The sequence below is a fragment of the Amblyomma americanum genome, chromosome 9 (genome assembly GCF_052857255.1).
Source record: "Amblyomma americanum isolate KBUSLIRL-KWMA chromosome 9, ASM5285725v1, whole genome shotgun sequence".
NCBI classification, from domain to species: domain Eukaryota; kingdom Metazoa; phylum Arthropoda; class Arachnida; order Ixodida; family Ixodidae; genus Amblyomma; species Amblyomma americanum.
This window is the reverse complement of record NC_135505.1, coordinates 48,775,616-48,801,037: the sequence shown is the minus strand read 5'-3', so window position 1 is coordinate 48,801,037 and position 25,422 is coordinate 48,775,616. Positions and strand designations below refer to the sequence as shown.

General features: G+C 44.4%; 1 long non-coding RNA gene and 1 pseudogene across 4 annotated transcripts in view; one reads left to right on the top strand and one right to left on the bottom strand.

Annotated features, from left to right (window-relative positions):
* Positions 1-25,422, bottom strand: part of LOC144104435 (uncharacterized) — a 70,392-nt gene that overhangs the window by 22,124 nt on the left and 22,846 nt on the right. The window lies entirely within an intron of this gene.
* LOC144105080 (uncharacterized) lies at positions 20,329-24,744 on the top strand (annotated as a pseudogene).

The following is a 25,422-nucleotide window of genomic DNA, read 5'->3' as shown; positions in this document are numbered from 1 at the left end:
TCGAAATGAGTACTTGTACGAGAGAGCAGATGAAAGTTGTTCGATGGCTTACCGAAAAAAAATTAGATCGGCACGTTTTACATGGTGCAATTTTTGTTTGCATATGCTATGGCTTCAAGCAACGAGCAGCAAACTCATATTGACTGTTTGAAAAAGCATTTTGGTATTTGCAAGCAAAGTCGCACTAATAACGCCATGAGCCAGTGCTACTGAAATACCTTTATGCCGCTACACTTTGTTCTAAATCTATACATATACATGTAGATTTTCCTCTTGTCCACATCGCTGATCTCCTTGTCCCACTTAAGCTCCCCAAGGTCTGTGCCTGGCCCGCATACAGAGAAAAGCAGCGCGATTGTCTGATCTGATTATCACCCCCCGTAACCAGCCTTTGCCTCTGCAGGTGGTGATAACCAGATTAGGAATGCACATGGTCTTTCGCCATGCTAAGTTCACAAACATTTTAGGCCAAGCACAGGCCTCACGGAGCAGAATTCGGACTTCGAGTGACACCTTGTCCATGTGTGAATACATCTTAAGCAGATCCCAGTGTTGGGTGATTTTTGAAAACTAGGCGAAGACCCTTGCATTCTAAATGAATGTCGAGGAGTTCAAGTTTATTGATGAGTGGGCCAAGAGTTTTGAGAAGAGATATGACCTCGCTTTCAAGATGATGTCAGGAAAGTGGTGCTGTGGACCAGGCTAATGTTGCAAATTACTGCTCGGACAGACTGGAGTCGCTAATGCACCGGTCTTTGCCGGATGGTATCTTCAATTGTGATGAAGCTGGGCTCTTTCTAAGATGCTGCCAAAGAAGACACTTTTTGTGTCTGGCGACCCCTGCCAAAACAGAAAAAAACTTAGCAAGACCGTGTCACAAAGTCATGGTTGGCAGTGATATGTCAGGAAACGTGAAGATTCTGATTCTTCAGCAAAGGAAGTTGAAAAGCCCTAGGTGCTTTAAGGGGTCAAATCACTGCATGTGTGGTACAAAGGCAACTAGAAAGCATGGATTGCACAGAAGCTTTTCGCAAACTATTCTTGTGAACTGGACAGAAAATTCAAAGCTGAAAACTGAAACGCATTGTTCTTTTGGGTCAAGTGCGGTGCACATGGCCACATCAATGACTACCAAGTCCATCCAGCTGGAATTCCTGCCACCAAACACTACAAGCATCCTTCACAGCTCATAGACTAGAGAATGATAAAAAACTTGAAGGTGCAATGAGCAGGCTTGTCGAGCCACATGGTTCTCTGCATAGACACTGGCAGCTGTTCATCTTCAGTCAGCAATCAACATGTTTGTGAATACCTGGGAGGCAGTGGCGCTGCCCACGCTCCAGAACTGCTATCACTGAAGTGTACCATGTTTAAAGGGCCCCAAGCTGAAACAAAAGTCCCCCACTAACATCAGCATCACATGTACCGCTGCCAAGGAAGTTCATGGCAGAGTTCGTGCTGTGCTTCGAAAGTTGCAGCCATTTTGCATGATACGCGGGGCGTTCAATAGATTTCCCCTGACTCGCTTCTATTTATTGCAGGATGCTGAAACTGCGCATGTGCAATGACTTAAGCCACTATAGGTCACGTGCCAATGTGCAACTCTGAACTAATAACGGTCTTTCTTTTACAGGTGCTGGAGTGGTGTGAGGTGTGGCAATGGATGCCGTGGAATACAGAGCAGTCATCAAGTTCCTGTACTTGAAAGGCCGCACTCCAAGGGAGACGTTCGATGAGATAAAAGAGGTTTATGAGGAAGATTCCCCATCATATGATGTAGTGAAGAACTGGCATAGTCAATTCAAATGTGGTCGGACTTCGGTGGAAACGGCTCCGATTGCAGGGCGACCCCACTCCGCTATCAGTGAACAAACCATCCAGCAAGTGGAGACCGCCATTTTGGAAAATCACCGCGTAACCATTCTAGACCTAGCCCAAAATGTCAAGATTAGTGTGGAGTACATGAAGAAAATCATTCAGGACCATCTTCATATGCGTAAGGTACCTGCTCGCTGGGTTTCTCGGCTGCTCACACCTTTCCAAAAGCAGGAACGAGTCGCATGCTCCCAGGCTCTTTTGACCATGTGCTATTGAAACCAGGACTTTTTCAACGCACTGATTACACAGGATGAAAGCAGGGTCCATCACTATGATCCAAAGACTAAAGTCCAGTCGATGCAATGGAAGCACTTGGACTCACCGCATCCAAAGAAAGCACGCGCCCAGCACTCGTCGGGCAAGATCAAGCTCATAGTCTTTTGGGACCAGCACGGAGTAGTCTTGATGGATTTCCTAGCAAAGGGTGCCACGATTACTGGGGCATACTATGTTTCACTGCTGCAGAAATTGTGGGAGGCCATCAAAAGCAAGAGACGTGGCATGCCCACCAAAGGTGTCCGCCTTCTGCAAGACTATGCTTCATTTCACCACTCACATGTTGCCCAGATGGAAGCACGCTGCTTTGGCTTTGAAATTCTACCGCATCCCCCTTATTCACACGACCTCGCACCATCGGACTTCCACCTCTTTCCAACAATGAAGTCATATTTGAAGGGCAAGCATTTTCCAGATGTTGAGACTGATTTCTGAAGTCACAACATGGCTTTTGGAGCAACCTGTCAACTTCTACAAGCGAGGTGTTTACAGCTGCATAAAAAGATGGGAGAAGTGTATGTCTCCGGGTGGCACCTATATAGAGGAGGGCTAATAAATCTGCAGTTTCGTTGCTCTCCATCCACAGGAAGTGGGTCAGAAGAAATCTTTATTGAACGCCCCTCGTATGGCATGCCATCCAAAATGAGGTAGAATTGAGAACTGTACCTAGCCCTCTTAATTGTGGCAAGGTGGTGTGCGTGATGCTTTTACACAATGCACAAACAATGCCCTTATGGGTAAAAACTTCGAAATACTTTGCATTCCATTCAGATGGGTGGAGTTGGTCAGCTATACTTCATCTCACAAGATGTTTGCAGCACTGTGAAAGGCAGAGCTCTCTCGTCCAATTAGGGCCAAGGAAGACAAGTAGTCCCTTAGATATTTGTGTAGTGTTGTGACCATTTTTCAAGCAATTACTGCAGTCACTGAAGAGATAGTTTCGGATGGTGTTTCGCAAGTACAGCGAGCATTTAATTCACTGGTTAAATTAGCAGAGAAAGTCCACATAATCACAACAATGCCCTGCTGATAAGTGGTGCGTCGCCATTCCTAAACATGGTGCCCGCCAAGTTGGCTGAGTCTCGTGCGTGCATCGGCAGTTGGAAACTGGTGCTCTTTTCTTCCCAGACATGGAACCACCAGTCGCGGGGTAAGGGGGCGGAGCAACATATTTTGTAGCGCACGGCATTCAGATTGACTCAGATCACCGCAGCCTTCAGAGCACTGCAAACAGCTTGTGAGATTAAGTATAGTGTGCTGCCGGTACTCAAGAGACTGTTCTACAAGCCCATGAATGGAAAATGAGGCCCTGGGCAAGCCCAACCTATATTGGTTTTATATGGCCCCATTTCAGCACTCTTGGACTCCTGCAGGGCACTGACGATGGTTTTGTTCTCCTTTGCCCGTGTTTCCAAAAGCGCTTACAAGAAAGCAGTCACTTGCTGGACTCGAGATGTTCCCCTAACTTTCAAAAACACCAAAAAGAAGTGCCTCCACCAGACACCTCCACTACTAGTCAGAAGGAGTACTGAAAAGCACGCTTACACAGCAACGAACAATATTGCACCACAGGCACAGCTCTGCTTCATGGCTGAACAAAAGGAGCCTTCCTACTATCCCTGAACAGATAATAAATTCAAAACATACGCCACCTTACTTATCATACGTTTTGGTCATGTGCATCACATCACACCACATAACTTTCTGTTGCCACTTTAAGAAAATAGTGGTAGATGTATTGCAGCATAATGCAGCATATGAGCAAGAAGCAGTTAAACCGGCGTGTGGGATGAACTTGCCTAACGCTTCTTTCATTTTGTGGTTAATTCAGCCTTCAGTCTCATTTCCCTTTCTGATTGATTTCATGCCTATTGCAACTTCCCAGAAACTACTGGTGTCCTATCACCCGCTGAAAGAAATTACAAACCTCTTCCGTTACTGAGGTGCACTGTGCGGTTGGTCCGTTCGAGACTGGATACCAACTGTTGCCTTGACGACTTTTCATCATGGCTGCTACTGCTACTGGCGCAACAGATATGTTTTATAGCATGCTTTACAGGCTTGCCGACGAAGCAAATTCTTTTGTCTGCAGTGTGGTCCTCATTTTCACCAGAGTTGACGTGAGCTAGGTCACCAACTTTAGTCCATCAAAGGTGAGGCACTTGAAAGTATGTTTTCAACGTTCACACCTGTGGTGGAGCTGCAGCAGCTCTCTACCTGCTTCACAGCACGACCACAGTGGAAACTGAACTAGCATAGCTTGTGCAACTTGGCAATGCGATGTAGGGAGTCGCCCCGCTTCATCATCTTTGGGTTTTCTTCTCCGCGGTCTCCTTTTCCTTTGTAGTTACCCTAACTAACAGAGGATGGCGCTTATGTCATAGTGACACGAGTGCAACGGACGGAGTGATTGTTGCAAGTGTGTGCGGGAGACAGCTCTTTCTCTTCTGCTCAGGAATTCGACGCGCACTGATGTTCTGGCGATGCACTCCGCTCTACGCCAGCACGGCAAGGCCTCGTGGGGGAACATTTTTCACTTGAACTCGTCCCATCCGGCCTTGGAGCTTCTCCACTGCCATAGCGTGGGCGAACATTAGCTCGTAACCTCGCTAGTGAGTTGGCGCTCGGTAGCGCGTACAATCATGGGTGGGGCCGACTGTTTTGTGTCAGCCACGGTTTTTGCAGAGAAGATATGCTTATCCCTCGATAAAACCCCACAGTGAACAGCAAGCTTTTGCCTTTCTTTGGCCTAACAGGCCAAGAAGGCCAAAAAAAGGCAAAGAAAGGTTGCAAAGCTTAGTGTATATAGCGTGGGCCATATACCCGAGTTAGTACACAACAGGCACTGCAGCGTGCTTGCAAGGAACAAGGTTTGTTTAGCATTCGTGAGCAAGAATTCTGGGAATTTACAGTACCAGCATTGCTTCACTCAGCCATTCCTTCAGCTTAGCTTTATAATTATGCACTAAAGGGAACTGACAAAAAGTCTCAATTTGAGCTAGGCACAACTAGGTATTTTGGCCATGGTCCTTGCTGTCATTAATTCTATTTTTGGTAAGCTGTTTTATGCTTGAAACAACACTAAAGCAAGCACGTGGTATCTATGAAGGGAAATTTAATACCTCAAGTAGAGCCTGAGTAGCCTTTTGCTTAGAGTCTAAAAGAAAATACGCTACAAGCAACCACTAACTGGATAGCAGTCACCTTGTTAGGGCTTAGATGTTCAAGCAGCTACGCCTGAGTGGTATATATTTGTCCAAGTGAGAAAATGAATTCAAATAGAGTTGCATGTTTAACATAAGCAAGAGGACATGTGATGTTTAGAAAAGAATGCACCAGTATTGAAATATAACGCATCGTGTTGAATAAGTTTTTTTCAATGACACGTAAAATTTTGCGGGAATTATGTAACACTGAATTTACAGTTGCAGTGTTTGTAGTCAGTAAACAATATTTTTTTGTCTTTATGACTGAAGCTGGTGTATGCAAGTATGTGTTTCCCGCACCTGTTGGTTACCTGTTTTACGTGTTCTGTGAAGTGCACGTTGAGCGAGCTGTTTCCTGATCAAAATGAGGAAACTATCTCTGATATGCAGGCTGCCTGTCACCGTAAAACTATAGAACAGAGAGATAAGGGCCCCACGCCGCCTTGTATAAACCTTCCTGGCTTTAGCCCCACCCGGGCATGGTGCCGACTACATGCATTACGTGCTTCTGGGCGTTGCATACCACATGACAGAATGTTAATTTTCTGAAACAAAAGCTGATTTATATTGTGGCTGGCCATCTCCAGTGGCACTCACTGATGATAAACTGCACTCAATCAGGATGCCAGGGTGTATAACGTGCCAGCCAAGATCAGTGTTGTTGAGAAAATTTCTGAAAGCGTCAGAGTGGCAAAACTGGCTGCTGTATTACAGCACCCCATATCTTACTGGTGTCTTGAACTCTACCAATTTGGAACATTGTTCTCTACCTTTTTCTGGAGTATACCTCCTCCTAAAAGACTCCGTATCAGATGAAGATGTTGATAGAAGCATGAGACTTAATACAATTTGTTGTGGGTGTACAGTTTCTGTATGGGGAACGCAACATGACATACAATGTGCACCAAATTTTGCACATTCAAAAATCAGTTATCCTTTTTTGGCCTGCTGCAGGCACATTCTTGTTTCACATTTGAAACAAACTGGGGGCGACTTCTTATGGCGCGTTCACACTTGAGCATTCGGCGGCGAGTGTGAGCGGAATCCGCTGCCGTGGCAGAGATTCCGCCGGAATACCCAGCGGAAAGGCCGATCGGTCCAGGACCGAATTCTGCCGGCGGAAAAAAATCCGCCGAATCTCGTCAGCCAATAGGAAGGCGAGTACCCGCGGCGACAAACATGGCGGCGCCCTTCGATGCAGGACGCCTTGCTTCGGACTGGATTCGTCGCTGTTACTGCATTTTTCAACGCGTTCACTGGCCATAAAAGAGCCAGCGGTCTTTCGCTTTGTCTTATCTCGCCCATAAGAAAACATTTGAGCGATAAATTTGCTTTAATTTTTATTTCGGGTGACGATTCTTCGCCTTTTAGGCTTAAAAAGGGCGTCTGTTTGTTGACAACAATGGTTCCTCTCCTAACCACCAGATGGCGCCACTAGGCGTTTAAAAGGTGAGAATGTTATAAATGGCGTAACATCCGACAAAATAGCTGCATTTAGCGTACGCAAGCGTGCATACGGTTTTGGTATGTAGACAGCATCTATTAACCTCTTGCCACATCTGTGTACGCCGTAAGCAGACGGCACACAGACGATGAGCGGCGATGCGGTGGCCGGGAAGTGTGAACGATGCAGCTTTTCGGCGGCAGCGGATTTCGCTTGCTCTCGCCGCCAAATGTCCAAGTGTGAACGCGCCATTAGGCTGGTCACATCAGCTAATGGAGTTGCCCTGCAGATTGTCCCAAAGCTTCTTCTACAAAGCAACCTTTTTGCATTAAAAGCATTAGCAAGTGATCAAGCACTAGAGATGCTATCCGAAAAAAGAAATGAATTCAGTGCTTCTGCTCTTCTACCACTGGGAAAGCCTGAGAGGCTCAATCGGGGAGTTTTATGCAGAGCATGAACTTTGGCAACAAGGCACAGCTGTTGAATATAAGAGAGAGTAAATGGTGCCACAACTGCTAGAGAACAATGCACGAGGCATAAAAGAATTGACAATTCTGCACTGGCTTTGCAAGATGGAAATATGTGAAAGCCCAATGAATAATTCATTTTAAGAAACCATCTGGCGAAGACGGCTTCTATGCCCTCTCACATATTTATGATACACAATGTAAAGTCGCAGGTAAAAAAGATTAGCACACAGGACGGAACAACGGAGTGCCGGAATGACAACGCATGGCGCTGCGGGTTACGAAGAGGCTGATAACGAGAGTGCTGGGCCGTTCCCATTCTAGAGTATTAGGGGGGATTCAGCGGAGTGTGACGGCCCAGCAAGATATATTTTTCTGCCACGCCCTCTTTTTTTTTTGATACAGCCTTGCTCCCGCAGGTGAATGGTGAAAAATAGGAAAGTTGTTTGTTTTTTTGCTTGTTTGGCAGTTATTTTTGCGAGCAGCCTCAGCCGCGCTGCAGAAGGATGACTATGAAAGAAGAGGAAACAATTGCCTGAAATAGGATGGTTTATTGGATGTTGCCTAAGCGATAGGCCAAGCGAAGAAAAATGGTGATATCGCTCAGCCTGTTCGCGATGGGCGATAACAGGTGTTATAAATTAGACCCACGCCCTAAGAATCTTGCCAGAAGGAAAAAAGACATGCCGCGTGTCAACCTCGCGACAAGAGCGGAAATCCTGACATTAGTTCAGAAAGGCAGGTCCCGGAGAAGCATTGCTGCCGAAGTAGGGTGCGCAGTAGGGACTGTGACCCGCATTGTGTGTGCCTTCCTAGAAGAAGAGAGGACTGGCGACGCGGAGCGTAGCGGACGTCCGAGAGCCCTAACTGAGGAGCAAGATCGGCTGATCATTGACGCCGCCTTCCGCAGCCCTCATATTACCGCTGCCGAGATACAGCAGGAACTGGGCCTCCAGGGAGTCTCTTTGTGGACGATTAGGAGACGCCTTCGGTCAGCCGGACTGTATAGTCGCGTCGCTTGTCGGAGGCCACATCTCACTGCACATCACAAACGACTCCGTCTCGACTTTGCCGCAAGCCACCTCACTTGGACTGCAGAAGATTGGGGGCTAGTCATATTCTCTGATGAATCGACTTTCTCCATGAAGTGGGACCAGCAGCGGCGCGTCTGGAGGCCGGTTGGCGCGCGGTAGGTGCACAACAATCCTTTTTTATCTGTTACTTACTCGAGGGCGAGACATTGATCTGGCCAGTGACTACGGTTAGTGCTCCTTCTCAAGTGAAATGCATTGTATGCTGCTGTTATTTTTATACTGTTTTATCGCTAAAAGTTCATTTTGGTGCACTTAAGGTGTAGCATTCTAATCTTTAACACTTAAGAGTCATGAATGACTATGCTTAAGTTATTAGAAATTTCAATCTTTTACTCCATACTAACGAGAGGTTTTGGCCAATAGGTGCTCAGCTTTTCTCAGACAAATTGCATAATCGTATTTATTTTTTGCAGGTATGACCCACAGTTCGCGCAGGCCGTCGCTCCATTAACGTGTGGGGTTGCATTACGCACCAAAGGCTCGGGCCACTGATCAGGGTCGAGGGAACGCTGACTGCTTCCTACGAAGCTATTATTCAAAATGACCTTCTCCCTTTTGTTTTGGACGGCCCGTTCCCTGATGGGTGCTTCCTCTTTCCGCACGACAGAAGTCCTATCCACACATGCAGGTATGACAATGTTTTAGCTCAGGTTATGTCACGCCGAGATAGTGTCTGCAAAACGAATTGCATTTCCATCACAAGTGTGAACTAAAACTGAGTAGAGTGAAGAGCGAAACAAAGCTACGCTGATAGGCAGGTAATATCTGGCAGCAACGCGCATATAGCAAGGCAGACAAGACATGGAGAAGACGAGGAGCAAAAGTGAACATACCGCCAGCATAACAGCCTTCAATTCGATTTCCCTGAAATAATAAACGTTTCTTGTCCCTATAAGCACCTCTTCCCCCTATTTTGGCAATGCACTATAAAGCAAACAAAGTCACGTTTTCGCAAGGAACAATTGTTTCCATGTGATGTCATACTACACTAAAAGCGATACAAGACTGACAGAATCGTTCCCCTTGCTTTATTCAATGTTCCCTAGCGTATTTTTCACTGTTCTTACTTTCATGCAAACACGAAACGAATGCTTGCGTGCAGCGTGTAATTGATTTCTTTTTTTTTCTCAGGCGAGTGCGGAACTGCTTGAAGAGCTCTGCATCCAGGAGCTACCATGGCCTCCCAAGGGAGCAGATTTTAATATCATTGAAAATATATGGGGGCTAATGAAAAAGCGACTAGCAAAAAGGCAGCTGCACGAGTCATCGCCAGATATTCTTTGGGCGGCGGTTCAAGAGGAATGGAGCAGGCTCCAGGCTCTTCCTGGCCTTGCAAGGAGCCTGTTTAAATCCTTGCCTGAGCGCCTTCAAAGCGTTGTGAGGGTGGGTGGGGCCTATGCACGCCATTAGTGCAATGACGTGTTTGCTTTCGCATACCGACAGCCAGCTGGCTACCCTCCTTACTTCTTTTCTTGAATTGATGGGATAGTGCTCCTGTCAATATTATGTGGATTAGTTGCATTGAAAAAAATAAAGTCTATCTGTTTGTCGAGCTTGTGTAATACTGGCTAAAAGCAGCGCTGTCATCTATTCCCCCCCCCCCCCCCCCCCCCCCCGAGTTTCTTTTGACAAACCATCACGGACATAAAAAAGACAGTAATAGAAAAGAATACATCTTTGCTGATGATAACCGAGCCAAAATAAATGCTGCCTGCAGACTCACGTAGGGTAGGCACTTCGGCGCTAAGGCGATAGCACGCTTGATAAAGCTTACTTCCTACCGTCCCCCCCCCCTGTGCTGCAAGAATGGAAACGGCCCGATAGGCAGGTCTGCGAACCGCAGCGCCGCGTGGTGAGATTCCACAATTCTGATCGGCAGTGATCTGTGCTAATATTTTTTGCTCGCGACTGTACAGCTCCTTGCCGCCACATCAAGATTGCAAGGAAGCTAGGATGACAAAGGCTGGTAAAAACTGACGAAAATGCGCATCCTTGCATTTATTTCTTGACTGGGAACAGGAAAGTACTTCTGTGACCTAGTAAATAGTTTTAGTTAGCCGTAGAGTTTGATGTAGCTAGCAGGAAGATTTATTTTTTATGATCTTTTTTATGATATTTGGTAGCGGTAGCCCAAAGCAACATGGGCTATAAGGGACATCAAAGTAGTGGAAGAATCTGGGTATTAATTCTGACCCCCTGGGGTTCTCCAACGTGTAATGATGTCGCACAACAGACTGGCCTCTCGCGTTTCACCTACATAAAAAAACTGGCTATGGTTTAGCCCTGGTTAAATTTGGAGTAACGCGAGAGCTCGGCGTTCCTTCTTCATCTTCGTCCCTGGACATGGTTTCACTATTGGCAGCTAGGCGCGCCTTCCGAGCCGCGTCAATCCTGCGCCGCTTATTGAGGCGTATCGCATGCTCTTCCTCCGTATCCTCGGCTCGCCGCCTCTTCTTGGTTTCGTTCCAATGCTGAGCCCTGGCTTCTTTCAGAGGCGCCGAGCTCAACTCGTCCTCTCCTCCGCTCTCCATCTTTGCCCTGAAGGCTCCGCCGAGCTGCCTACTGTTCGCTGCGACACCTCTGCCCCTCATTACTCAACACGGCGCATGCGCACAGCTGTTGCAGCTCGGTTTCGCAGGCGCGCCCCGCCGCCGGGAGCAGTAGCTGCTCCACACCAAGCGACCAACCGGTGCCACCACAGCTCAAGGGTTGTCACGCTGAAGGCTCGAAGAGCTGGCGTAATGTAACGCTCGCTACAAAATGCAGCCGCCACAGCCAGGATCGAACCCACATCCTCAAGCTTGGCAGCCAAGTGCTCTAAACGCCGTGCCACCGCGGCGGGGTCTTTTTCTATATCTGTGAATGAGCCAAGGGTATTGGCGCAGATAAGGCTAGGAATACCAAATTATGCTGTGAGAAATTTTTCAAATGCATTTATTGCACATTGGCAGCCCCAGGGTTCAAAGCATAATCTGAGACTGCCAGAGTACTAAATACGTGAACTCCAATAATAAAAAAAAATCTCTAAATTCTCAGATCAGCACTCATAATCGGTTCTTCCCATTGCTTGCTAACTCCAGATCAAAATATGAATGAATTTGCTATGAGGAACTGAAGCACTTACATAAATATTTGTAAACACACACTATGTATAGTAATGTATATATGTGCCAAGCAGTGGACAGTTCTAGATCACTCTTGACAACGTGCGATTATTTAGGTGTACTAAAACTGCAGTGCATCATTCTCACATCTCATTACCATCAAAATGCTAATATAGTTGCATGCAACCAAACTCTTACTGCTGACTTCATACTAATAGCAGAGCACCCCAACCATTGAGCGAGCATCTGCCACAGTCGTTTTACATTTAAGCTGATGAGCCGAACATTGTTGGAATGAATCCCGACCACTGCAGCTACATTTCAATCTAGCCCCACTTCTTTCGTGGCCCAGATGCAACTTCACGCATGCTCCACCATAATGAGTCTGTGCATCATACACGAAAATAATAGTTGAACCTGCTTATAGCAAAGTTAAAAGCACACAAATGCTTTTTTTAACCACCTTTTCATTTTATCAATTAATGTTAAGTATGAAGGGGAAGTCTTTTCTTTCTTGTGTTATCACTTTGTTACTGGCCATTTCACATGAGATTGAAGGGAAGTCTTTTCTTTCTTGTGTTATCACTTTGTTACTGGCCATTTCATTATGAGATTTAGCCACGTTACTTTCTTTCAGACAGTGAAGAAAAAGCATGCCTTATTCGCCAACTATTTGTAGCCCTCCTATGATGACCGCAGGTCAAGCTCACAAAGTTTTTAAGTGTATCAAAGCTTGCTGTTTTGGTCCCAATGCACTTGTAGTGTTGACACTTGCTTATCAGTTCACTTCTCTACTACGAAAGTGTTACAAACATGTTCAGGGCACACTGCTGTAATCGGGTGCATAAACAGTTTTGCCACATTCTGGAGCTAAATGTGCAGCGTATCTTCCTTGCACTGTATACATGTTAAAATCCAGAATTCTAAATATGTAGTATATAAAAGCCTGAATAGTGCTGTATTGCTCATTGAGTCATAAATGTGCAAATAAAGTTGTCACCTTCATAAACCCATTATGCTTTCCTCTCTAACTGGAAGCAGTTGTGCAGGTCACTGAAAGATGGTACTATCAAAGGTTAGACTTCAGGCTGGATATGTGAGAATTCTCCCTTTGACCGGTACCATTTCAAAAACTTCCAGAGTATATTTTCAGCTTGAAAAGAGTTCAGCTGAATTTGTTATTTCCTTAATCCAGCTGGGAAAGTTCTAGCCAGAAAATGCAATATCCGGCTAGAATAATCCTAGCTAGAAAAGTTTTCAGCTGGAATCTAATGTTTTCCAGCTGAAAAAGTGAATTTTCAGATAAAAATGGGACCTCCATTTTCATCTGGGAAGCTCATGCCACAGCAAGCTAAGAGGTCGGCGATTGAGCGAGAGCCCTTTATGATCGTATAGGCTTTAGAGTGTCTGGATGCATGGCTATTTGGTGCAAGGATAAATGTTGTCACTGATTATAATCCTCTGATGTGCCCAACGAGAACAATGTCACCAAGCACGCGTCTCACGCGATAGAGCCTAGCCCTCCAAACGTACGACCTGCATTAACCTCACATAAAGGTTAGGCTCCCTCAACAGGAGTGCTGATGCTCTCTTGAGGTTGAATAATGACATTAGAAGCCTGAAAGAAAGAGAAAAGAGTAACCCTTTGCATTATGGTAGGCAAGCACAAGAGTTGCCTCATGTGTGGTAGGCATTGACATGGCGGACTGGGTGCTAACAGGACAGGGTCCTGCCTTGATGAATGCGAGTGTGATTGAGTGTCACTCATTATTCATCACGTTGTGTTGGCATGTAAATGGAATGCATTGTATTTGTATGCTCCATGTTGAACGGTGTTTACTGGTAACCACAATTCACTGCACTTTGGTATTTCATTGCCCTGCATACATGTGCACGTCGAAGCTGTTGTATGTGCAGATCGTTTCAGTATCGCGTAGCAGCTATTATATGTGCAGATTGTTGCAGTATTACGTGGCAGCTGTTGTATGCTTGGATCACTGAAGTATCAGGTAGCATAGAGGGGTTTTCGTGATGTCTGAAATGCCAGATGTCTTATTCTGGGGATCCTACGGTCATAAAGGAGCTCTTAGGAGCCCCACATTTGTGCATGCTCTGCCTCTTGGGCCCCAAATGTTTCCCAGCCTACCAGAATAGGTTGTGAGCACAACAAGTATTCACGCAACATTCTTGGTGGGAAGGAGGAGGAATTTATGCCAGGTGCCTCGACAGTGAAAACGGCAATATCAGAGAGGTTTTCTTTGGTCTTTTTTCAATCCAAGACCAAAGCAGAAGGAACATCGCAGGCACAATAATCAGGTTCTTATCAGCATTGGTATAAATATGGCTCATCTCCATAGTTGAGGCTATGATGGCACCAGTAAAATGTACAGCAAGATGATTGGAGTGGCGCAGGCTGCCATCCATTGAAAGTACCCTTCCGTTCTTTACATGCATTGCGCGAGCCAAGCCGTTAGCTTAGTCCTGTGTGCAGCTTGCCGTGTTCCAGAAATTAGAAACTGTTTTGGAACGGTCCAAGAAGTACCGCAATTTTTCAGGAAGTCTGCTAAACGGGCTGAAACCCTGCGGGAGATGATCAGATGGATGTACCCAGACTCCTGGCAGCAGCGGCTCCTCAGAATGTGCGAGACTTGTTGGGTAAAAAACATGATGCTCCCCTTTCTTTTTTGACTTTACTTGAGCCTATGGTTGCCGCTTTGGAAGAAATCGGGTCAAGAGGAAATGGAGAAGGTCTTGCTAGAGCGAGTAATTTGCTTTTGGCAGTTCTATCACCGACATTTCAAGTCAGCTTGCATGTTGTACAGAATATTCTTTGTCCAGGAAGCTGCAGACAAAAAATAACGACAACAGTGCTGCCATACGCGAATTCGACGTTGTTCAGGAGGTCATTTAAACGACCATACTTATTCTGAAGAAACTTTTTGGAGGATATTTGATGATGATGTCAAGAAGATGTCCACAACACTCAATGTAAATATAACCACACACCAGACTGATCCAAGCCCGAATCACCATGATAACGTCCCGGCAGAAATGCCTGAAGAGTATTTTCGAAGCAAGGTACATACTTTTTATTGACTTCGTTTTAGAAGAACTGCAGTAGCAGTTTGGGACTCACAGCGAATTGCTGAAGAATTTTAGCGCAATCATTCTCGCTGTAGCGCCCCTTGCTTATGGGGACCACATGAGTGAAGCAAAAGAGCTTGTTCAAGCATTTGCACATGAAGCTGACAAGAAGAGATGTCTAGCAAAAATTTGCTTGTGGTGGACTAAATGGGGCACTTTTCAACACAGCCTCCACCCTTGCACTGCATCTATCACCCTCAATCAATGAGACTCCCAGTTATACCCACGCCTGCACAAGCTTCTCCAAATTCTCGTCACTATGCCAATTACAACTGCCACAGCTAAGAGATCATTCTCAAGTCTGTGGTTACTTAAGAATTATCTACATCATTCTATGATGGACAAAGACCACTTTGTTCACTTGGCACTCTTTTGCGCTCATCAAGAGGTAGCTGTAGCAGCTTCGGAAGTCATCGCCTGTTTTGCGAAAGTGCCGTGGAGAGTACGCTTTGTTCTGTAATAACAAGTTTTTATTTCGTTGCTATATGCGAAAATGCGATGTGTGGTATTATTTCGAGTCAGCTGTCACCTCACATAGAAGCAAGCTCCTTTGAAAGTGTTTGACAATGTACGTCAAAATCACACACAGATCCATGTATAACTGCCATATTTAACGAATAACATTTTTGACATAAAATCTGATTCCATCTGTACCTACCCCTTATGTAATATCCCCTAATTCGGGGTCTTTAAGGTAGTAAAGTGATGTGATTTGCATTCCATACATGATGTACGCATACATCGAGAGACACTGAGAGACCTGGAAAATTTCAACTTTCAGCTCTCCATTTAATCTACCATCGATACAAGCACCATGATTCACCTTCATCTATGCTTTGTCTTGCTGGCCTTAGCCCCTTGGATGAAAGAAGGAAACTGGTCAGACTAGCCTTTCTTCAGTCATTATATTTTTTCGAATTTGTAATCCTTTTAATCCTGAAAACTAGCATATCATCTATATTTCCAGAAAAATGCACCAATTCGAATTTTTTCCACGCAAAATATCAGAATGGAATGTCCTACCGACAAACTCACTGTTCTGTATCTGTTCAACTGTGATTTGTTTTCTTGCAAATATGTACTATCATAAGATGCATTCCTTCTGTCGTATTAAATTTATTGTACAGCCACCGTCTCCTGCTTGGGCATGGTACAACCGCAGCATTTCCTGAATAAAATAGATGAATATTTTTTTTATTTTAGTGTCATAGTAAACTCAACCCCCCTCCCATTGTTTTTTTGAAGCCCCTTCCAAACAAATTTTCCGGCTACACCACTCCAGCTGCCCAACTAAAGCCTCTACAAGTAGTATTAAGCCAAGTTCTGCACGCTGGTGAAGTTCGTGGTAATCTGGTGAAGTTCCTGGTAAGGATGCATGGACAGACACAGGTGTGTTGATCAATCAATTAAAATTAACATTAATTAAGATTAACTGCTTACCTACTTAAAGGGTATAATGGTGATTGGCATACAAAAACAAAAATAAGTTGCAAAAACACAGTCATGGAATGAGTAACGGAGGCCGGGCTAATAGAGGCACAAGACCCGATTTGATTTATTTAGGCTGGCTGCTTTTGTTGCTGCTTCACGTGGCTCATGTTTAGAACTCTCGTATGAGTTTTTGTATGCTGACTGGCTTAATTTTGGCGCATTAACTCCATCAGCTGAGCTGCCGAGTTGCTTTTGTTGGCGCTTTCGGCGTGCCATAATTTATTTGATTCGTTTCACAATTTGAAGAAGTTGAAGAAGGAATAGTAGAAGTCGTTCATGTTTTCAAGAATATTCAAGACTGATTAAAGTCGCGCCATCCGTCTCCATCGAGTTAAGCGTGTTTCATATGCAAGCGATAATGCTAGCGAATCCTGCCACCTCAGCGAAAAAGCCTGTTTTGAGTCATTGCAGCGATGAGAGGCGAGGTTCCAAATAGTCGGGAAATTTTCACTGCGATGCACCACTCAATCGCTGACACTTGCATGTGAACCAGCCTTTAGACAGAGGAAGCCAAGAGGACGTTACCACCATTTTGGGCAATCTGTTAGCACGCAGACGAGAAGGGAGGAAGACCGTTAGCCGCCATCTTTTGTAACTGGCAATCGCAAAGACCGGGAGGCCACCAACTGTCATGTTCAGTATTCATTGAAGAAGGAATGACGAACCGCAAATACATTGTACTAGGTAAACATTTTCATTAACAGTGATTCAGAAGGCCAAGAGGTTGCAGTTATTTTCGTAACCGGCCATTGAAGGAGCCGGGAGGCTGCCGCCATCTTCGTAATCGACCGTCGGGGAAGCCAATCGCCAGGAGGCCACGACCATTTTCATAACCTGCTATTGAGGCCAACTGCCATATTGAGTATTGCTCGGGGAAGCCGATGTCATTAACCACCATGTTGAATGCTGCTCGGGGAAGCCAACACGTAATTTGCAACCATGACGTTTGAAAGTTGAGGAACGGCTGTACTATATAAATATAAGCTGTGAACAAAATAATCAACTGGTATTTAAAACATACAATATTGAAGATATAAGAGAAAGAAAATAAAATGCCTAACCTAACACAGGTGTTCACCGGCGTTCATGCACCTGAGCCTTTCCTTCAGAGACCGGGACGCCAGGCGGTGGCCTGGGCACAATGGATATAACACATTTGACCTTTATTTGAACTTGTCTAGTGGTTCTTCAGAATCGCCTGAAAGCAAAAATCATTGTTGATATATAATTTAGGTGACGAAGGTCGCAGAACTTATTTTGCATGCACTATGACTCCATCGGCGATTGCGTCGCATCCAGCAGCAGCATCTACGGAGGTAAGAGATACAAATTCTACAACCATGTGCAGTAACCAGATGAGTCGGTCACAGAATACATAGCTGCACTCCGAGATCTAGCAAACGCATCCAGTTTTGTGTCCTCAAAAGAAGCAATCATAGACAGGTCCATACCCAACGTCTTATCGCTATGTGTTCGTGAATGTCTTATTAGAAGGACCTGATACCTAATTCGCTACAGCTTCAAATTAGCCTTGCAATATGCGCAAACGGCTCACAACGCACAAGAAGTCATAGCACCAGTACAACCAATTCAGGAAGCAACCTCATCGTTACATCAATTTTGTTCACGTCAAGCAACACCATCATTGCCACAAGTTCCTTTGTAATTTCAAGAAAAAATTTCATCTTTTCATCAAGTTCATCCCTGACGTCAAGAAACCATGTCATCATTTTAGCAAGCTTACCCGCAACCTTCTACTGCACTTCAAGAGCAGCAGTACGCCATACGTCTGCGACAAAGTCTACAATTTCTATCAAGGTGCTAGGTGCAACAACACATCGTAGCACCGTCTACGGATAGATGCAGCTTCTTCAGCTGCGTTGCTCGCAGCGTTCCAAACGAATGCGACTTCTCTGGCAGCTTCCCATCAATGAACGTGAACAGTCAAGCAACGCGCAACATCTTTGACAAACGACCACCCAATCAGCATTCACAAGTACAACTATCAAGAACTTCAGCATACTGCTACAGATACGGATCCAGTCGTCACAAAAAGTCAACACCTAGGTGTCCCACTCAGAAGAGAACTTGCTGTTACTGTGGATGAGTTAGACATTTTCAGTCAGTCTGCAATCATTGTCAAACTTCTGTGACAGAAGTGCAAGAGTACGCGTTGGAGGAAGAAGGCAATCCAGCTAGTTCCAGAGGCGAAAATTCCAACTATTACCCTTCACGTCGTCAAAATGGCGAAAACATCTGTACCTACTTTGCAAAGCCTGTTCCTTTTCCAGAGAAGCCTTGGCAAAAGTTGGCAATTGACATAGTCAGCCCTTCTAAGCGAGCACCTTGATATTGTCACTATGCCATCACTTTAGTCGACTATTTTTCTAAATGGCCTGAAGTAAAGATGACAGATCATGTAACCACTACAAATATTACAGACTTGCCTGAAGTCTTTGCCCATGAAGGCTATCCAGATGAGATAGTATTAGATCAAGGCCCTCAGTTCATGTAAAAAAATTTTAAGGAATTTCTGAGAAACAGGGCTATCAAGTTAACGTATTCTTCAATACATCATCCATAGGGCAATGGACAAATCGAAAGATTTAACTGAACTTTAAAGTATTTTGTTCAACTGGCATCGTTGGAACGTCATCCTTTGAAAACGGCAATTGCACAGTACTTGGGAATATATAGGTCTACACCTCATGCTACAACAGGAGTTGTACCGGCAGTTGTTCTTCATGGCAGATGCCATCGTACAAAAATAGATGTTAGGTTTCCTTCATTTCCATCACAGTTAGCTCAGAATGCAAACCTAGCTATACAAGACTTGAGAAAAAGAATCGAAACAAGCAATGAAAGAATATATGAATAACAAGCGTGGAGCACGGCCACCAAATATTAAACCAGGGGATTTTGTCAAAGTTCGTAAACCCATCATTCAGTTCAAAGGAGACCGACGTTTCTCCACACAAAAAGAGATCATTCAACAACATTGTCCAACATTGAACCACTTAGGAGATGGCAAGCTATGGAATGCTTCCAAGCTGTTACCGAGTCAAGTAAATTGGGAAGAGGATGAATATTCTGACTTTTTTGTATTACCTTTTCCTTTCCCTATGACTCTAATAGTCATGCAGAGGATCAAAGGCTCATCGAGCACAGCAGTGTTGCCACAGGAGCCTCCAGCTGCATCATCAGTACCACAGCCTTCAGAAGCTAGAACCCGCTTCACCATTTCTTCATAGCCATTGACTGGACAATCTATGTCGTCCCTCCTGGACAGTGGTGCGAGTGATTTACCTGTGAATGAGCATGGTGTGCGTTGCAGCTCAAGTACTCAGTGTTCGAGTGACCTATCTATGGGCAGGCAAGATGTGCTGCCTAACATACATGCCCAGTATTCAATGCTGCCTGATGAAAGTGGGCCAGCCCCAGCTGTTCCGCCTAGGAACAGACGTCGGCAGCCTCCAGAACCCGCATTGAGCATACGTTGCCTCAAGAATCCAGTTGAGCACCAGAGCGACCGAAAAGGAACTCTCGCAAGCCACACTGCTTTACGGGCTATGTTTCGAAACAATTTGTCTTGCATTTTTCTTCCTTTCTTTCTTGTCTGAGAAGGAGCATTGAATTGAGTTTTTGACTTTTGGGTAATATAGAATGTTTCTTGTTAGCAAAGTACTTGTTCAAGAAGCATGTTGGTGCAGGTGTTGAGGCTGCACATTTTCATTTTTATTGCGCACATTGTATGAGGACCATACAAGAAACGCAGGGAAATCTAAATGAAAGAAACAGCGTTAAAGGATGCTGTCCAGTATGTGGAAAGTCCTACAGTGACAAAAAAATTTGCAAGACGGCTACTTCTTTTCGACATTACCCCTTGAACTACAGCTCAACTGACTACTCTGTGACCAAGCTGGGTTTCTAATTAATTTGAATTGAATAAACATTCAATTTATTGAACTAAAATTTGTTTATTTTAGTGTAGAATCAAAGCTAATAAACGACAGCCATCTGTATCGTGATCATGTTGCAACGATCCCAAAGGCGGCGATGCACATTCCGTGGATGATAGGTGTTGTGGCAGCTACCACTTTGTGTTGACGGTGAATTGAAAGCATGTGCCACAGGAAAAAGTGCCTTGAACCTGGTAGCCGCGCAGGCCTTCCGTACTCCACCACAACTTATCTACGAAGGTCTACATGCACAACATCACCAGCACAAGGTGATACAGACCCATCGTCACCAGTGCTGGGTGATACACGCCCAGCGTCGCCAGCGCTACAAACATCACCTCTGCAACAGGCCTGCGTCATCACAGTTCTAGCTACCCTAATCATGATGAAGACAGATAGCACCAGCTACAATCAATCAGAACCAGCGGCTTCCACACTGTCAGCTGATCAAATGCAGTGGAGTGGTTTAACTGCTGATGACTTGCTTGCCCTAACTGCTAATTTTGTCCTGGAGTTTGGATTATTCTGGAAGGCAGCCGAAGCACTCCAGAAGCTGATAACACACATGCTTTATAGGTATGATGGTCCATCCACAAAGTACCTTTTCAAAAAGTGTGTTGGAGCTGGAATCCGCAATGCCCAGTTTTAATTGCGGGCAGTGCATGACGCTTAAGTTTCAGGCGATCTTGCTAAAAAGAATCGTGTACATGGAAGCTGCTGTGTGTGGACGCTACTACATTGGCCCGCAAATGCTACTAGATAGGCATTTTTTCTTAACTCTCCCTGTTGGATAACAGCTTTTGGCTTTCCTTGCAGAGAAGTCACTTGCCAATGCGCTTCACAGTAAGCTTCAGACGATCGAGCTGAGTCATCAGGATCACACAGATGAGGTGTGACATTACAGACGGATCACTTTATAAAAAATTCAGGTGCAAGTTGCCCTCAAAAGATGACCTGACCCTAACCTTCAATGCTGATGGCAGTCTGGTATTCAAGTCATCGAAATATTCCATTTGGCCCACACAGCTAATTGCGAACGAACTTTCACTACATCTGCAGCAAAAAAATGTCCTTGTGTCCTCAATGCCTTTGTCAAACAAATGAAAAAGCTGAGCAGCAATGGTGTGAAATGGAGAGCAGCCACCGATACCACTGTTTTGTAGTATTTATTGTGGACGAAAAAAGTGCTGTACTAGTTGAAGTGTTAAATCTGTTTTGATAGATTTAAGAGGGATGCCCAAAGTGTTGCACCTGGTATTTCCCATCGTGTAATTAATGTAAATGGCAGCCACTGTGAAAGAGAACCTGGGTGACTATAATAGCATCGGTTACTGCTATCACACAGGATGCGGGTAATTGCAGCCATCCAGTTTCTCGTTATTTCCCTTATCAATGCGTTTAGGTAACAACACTAGCCTCAGTTGGTAATGTCACGACATTGCAAGCTCTACCTTTTCTAAATAGTACCTACAGCACCCAACATAACTTCCGAATCACCAGCAAATGTGTAACAAAGCGTATTCTAATTCAGCTCATACAAGGTATCTTCAAACAAAAAATGACAGGCATGAATATTGAATTTTGTTAGCAGTTCACTGAAACTTGACATATCTGTTCAAATCTTACAGTTGCTGTAATTATTGCAGGCTGTACACTGCACACCCAATTTTCAACTGTTTACACCCGAAGCTGGCCAGCTGTTTATTCATTTTGGGCCTACTGCTTCAGCTATTGTGCTGCTTCGCCTGCAAGAGTAGCTATGCAACACTTCATGCAATTCAATGGACATTACGGACGTTCATGGTGCTTGCATCTAAGGAAAACCGTTGATGGTAAGGGTAAGTTTTTACATGTGAAGCATCGAATTTGTTTATTGTTAAATCTTTAGACAAATATGGTTTGGCCGGCTTGCTGTTTAATGTCCCAAGGCAACCCACGACAATAAGAAATGCCACAGTGGAGGGCTGACAATAATTAACCACCTGGGGTTCCCCAATGTGCGCTGCCATAGCCCAGTACACGGGCCTTTAGCATTTCACCTCCGTAGAAATGCGACCAGTGTAGTCGGGGTCGAACCTGCACCTTTTCAGACCACCAGCCAAGCACCATTACTGCGACACTGCAGTGGGTCTTTTTACTTAAATATAGGTCAGCTTTTAGACTTGAGAGCATTTAAAATGCAAAAGCTTCACCTCTAGGTAGAACATATTTTAAACAGCGCATCCTTTCATGGGCTCATTATTGAAACGGCAACATTTTTGAGAGAAGCACCTAAACTTCCCAATGCAGCATAGCTGACCCATACTTTTGACAGTTGGTAGTCTCTCCAATCTCTTTTATAACTTTTAGATCCATAATTCTGCTTGGTAGACTTTGTTAGGTCATAGTTGAAGACAGCCGCTGACCACGGCTATATATATGCTCAAAATGATAGCCGTAATATCATTTACTGAGTACTATTAGCAGTTTTACACAGCATATATTTTTGTACATTACCAGTGGAATAATTTTAATTAATGTTAATAGCTTAACAAAGTTTCAGTATGGTTAAAGTGAACCAGAATATATTGGTGATTGTTGTAAAATAAATACTTGGTTGAAGTAACTTCTATTTTTTTTTTATTTTAGAAGGAATATTGCACTTGGAAGCATTTTTATTTGGAGCCAACTTGTATCATTGCATTGAAGGCTGTAAGAGTGCCACCTATTCATGGGTGTTTAGGTCAAGGAGATAAACTAGCTAGATAGTGCGTTACACCTGGAACTCCCGCCAAAGTGATATAGAAAGTTGTCCTTAAGCGCTTTTCTTTTCGCTGTATCACTGAGCTACAGTTGTAAGGTGCATACATCAGTTCTTATTTTATGCTTCTTGCAAGCTACTTCGCCAAACAGGAACTGTCAAGTATCCAGTCACCTATGTTGTTCTTGACAGACACATAGAAGACACAAAAGAAAAGATGCGCCTGGCTGTGGCTAAAGGAAAGATTTTCGATGGTGCAAAGGGTCCAACGCTGTTAATCAACCTTTCCTATTTTGATGTGATCTGGAGTTTTTCTCCAGATTACATGTATTGTGTGCTTTTGGGTGTTGCACGGCAGCTAACCGAGAGATGGCCGACCAATGTGGGTGAGCCTTATTATATTGATTCCCCACAATATTTGTCAGTCATGAATGACCACCTGTGTGGCACAAAGACACATTTTTGCACCTGCTGACAACCCTGCTCTCTTTCAGTTAAAAAATACTGGAAGGCCACAGACTGGCAGCAATGGCTCCTGTATTTTTCATTGCCATGTCTGAGAGGTATTCTGCCGAGGCAATACCTCAAACACTTTGCCCTTCTTGTAGGAGGCATTTCACTTCTCTTGCAAGATAAAGTGCTTAGTGCTGATGTTGCTAGCAGCACTGAGTGTTTGGTGAAGTTCGTTGTTGATGTCCCATTTCTATATGGAGAGAAGCATATGACCTACAACATTCATCAACTGCTGCAGGTTTCTAAGAGTGCACTCAATCAAGGGCTTCTATCGGCACATTTGTGTTTTATTTATTTATTTATTTATTTATTTAGGACATACTGCAGGCCCAGTGAAGGGCCCTGGCAGGAGGGGCACAATAAACACAATACAAAAAAGCACAAAACAAAAATCAATGAACGGCCTGTTCAATGGCATCAACGTCAACTGTTGATGATGGTGGTAACTGATTCCACTCGGTAATGGTGCGGGGAAAAAAAGAGAATTTGAATATGTTAGTTCTGGCAAAGTAAGGTTTTAACGATTCAGTGTGCCTGTTTCTTGTTGACCTGGACGTTATCGGTTGGAGATACAAATCGGGGGCCATTGACAGTTTGTTAGTTTTCAATAGAAAGAGAAATCTTAACCTTAGTATTCTACGCCGAGTTTCAAGGGACTGTATATTATGTTGAAGCAACAGAGCAGATGGTGAGTCAGTGGTGCGATATTTAGAAAATATAAACCGAACTGCTTTGCGCTGAATTCTTTCAAGGGCATTAATGTTAGTCTTTGTGTGAGGATCCCAAACAGTGCATGCATACTCAAGTTTTGGTCTAATCATGGTGTAATATGCCAATTGCTTAACGTTAGGGGGAGCTAGTTTTAACTTGTGCCTAAGAAAACAGAGATTGCGAAATGAAGAAGAGCATACGGTTTCAATATGTTTATTCCAACTAAGATTATTCGTTAGTGTTACTCCTAGGTACTTGTATTCTTTGACTTCTGAAAGGTGCCGAGTGGGAAGATTATATGAAAAGAAATGACTGTTTCTTTTATTAGTAATCCGCATATATACTGTCTTGTCAGCGTTTAGTTCCATCCCCCATTTAACGCACCATTCACTAACATTGTGTAGGTTATGATTAAGTAAAATCTGGTCGTCTTGAACTTTAACTTCATTAAACAAAACACAATCGTCGGCAAACAACCTAATTTGAACAGGATGAGAGATGATGTCTGTAATGTCATTAATATAGATAAGAAACAGTAATGGCAGTTTTGAAACCAACATTGGCTACATCAAAGAACTAGTCACATCATCCAAAGGTGTGCCCATTCAAGTAGTAGAATGCCTCATGACGGCCAGCAACTACAAGAGGCTAAGAGCACGAGCTGGTCCCCAGACTCGGCAGTTTTTGTCCCAGCAGGCACTGGAGACTTCTAAGTAGACCATGGGATGTGTCCGGGCCATTGCTTGACTTTGTTCGGAGCCGTGTTGGTGACATAAATGGCCATGTTGTGGAGCAATTGTGGAGCATGACCGAGCTAGTGCACCTGGGCACATGTTCCCCAGTAAGTAACAGTCGAGGCCAAAAAAAAACAAGCTCCACTGCCTTGGTGACTAAGCTGAGGAAGTGCATAAAGATTGAGCACATTATTTCCTTTGAAGATCCCAGTGGGCACCCAAAATTTTTGCTGTTTCAGAGACATTTCTGTCTTGCTTTGTACATGACTCAAAGCACATAATGAAGTGTACAAGAACGGCATCAAGGAACCTAGTTGAACTAGTAACCGGTGTAACATTATGTACAAACATTGAAAATGATCACAGCATCATCTTTTATAGTACAGCTGAACCCCTCAATAACGAAAGCCCTCAAGAACGAATTTCTCATGGCAATGAAAAACTCAGGCGCCCCCGGAGAACATCCATACATTTCAATGAATTTGCCCCTCTAAACAGCGAAGACTTTTTAAAAAGCAGTCCTACATTAAAAAAAGTTTGTGGTAGTGATCTGCAACATTTTTTTGCACATGAGCCAGTTGGGGACACAGAAGTGCCAAAACTGCAGCAGCACACTCATCCAGCTAATCGTGCACGTACATTCATGCCAATAAGCATCGGT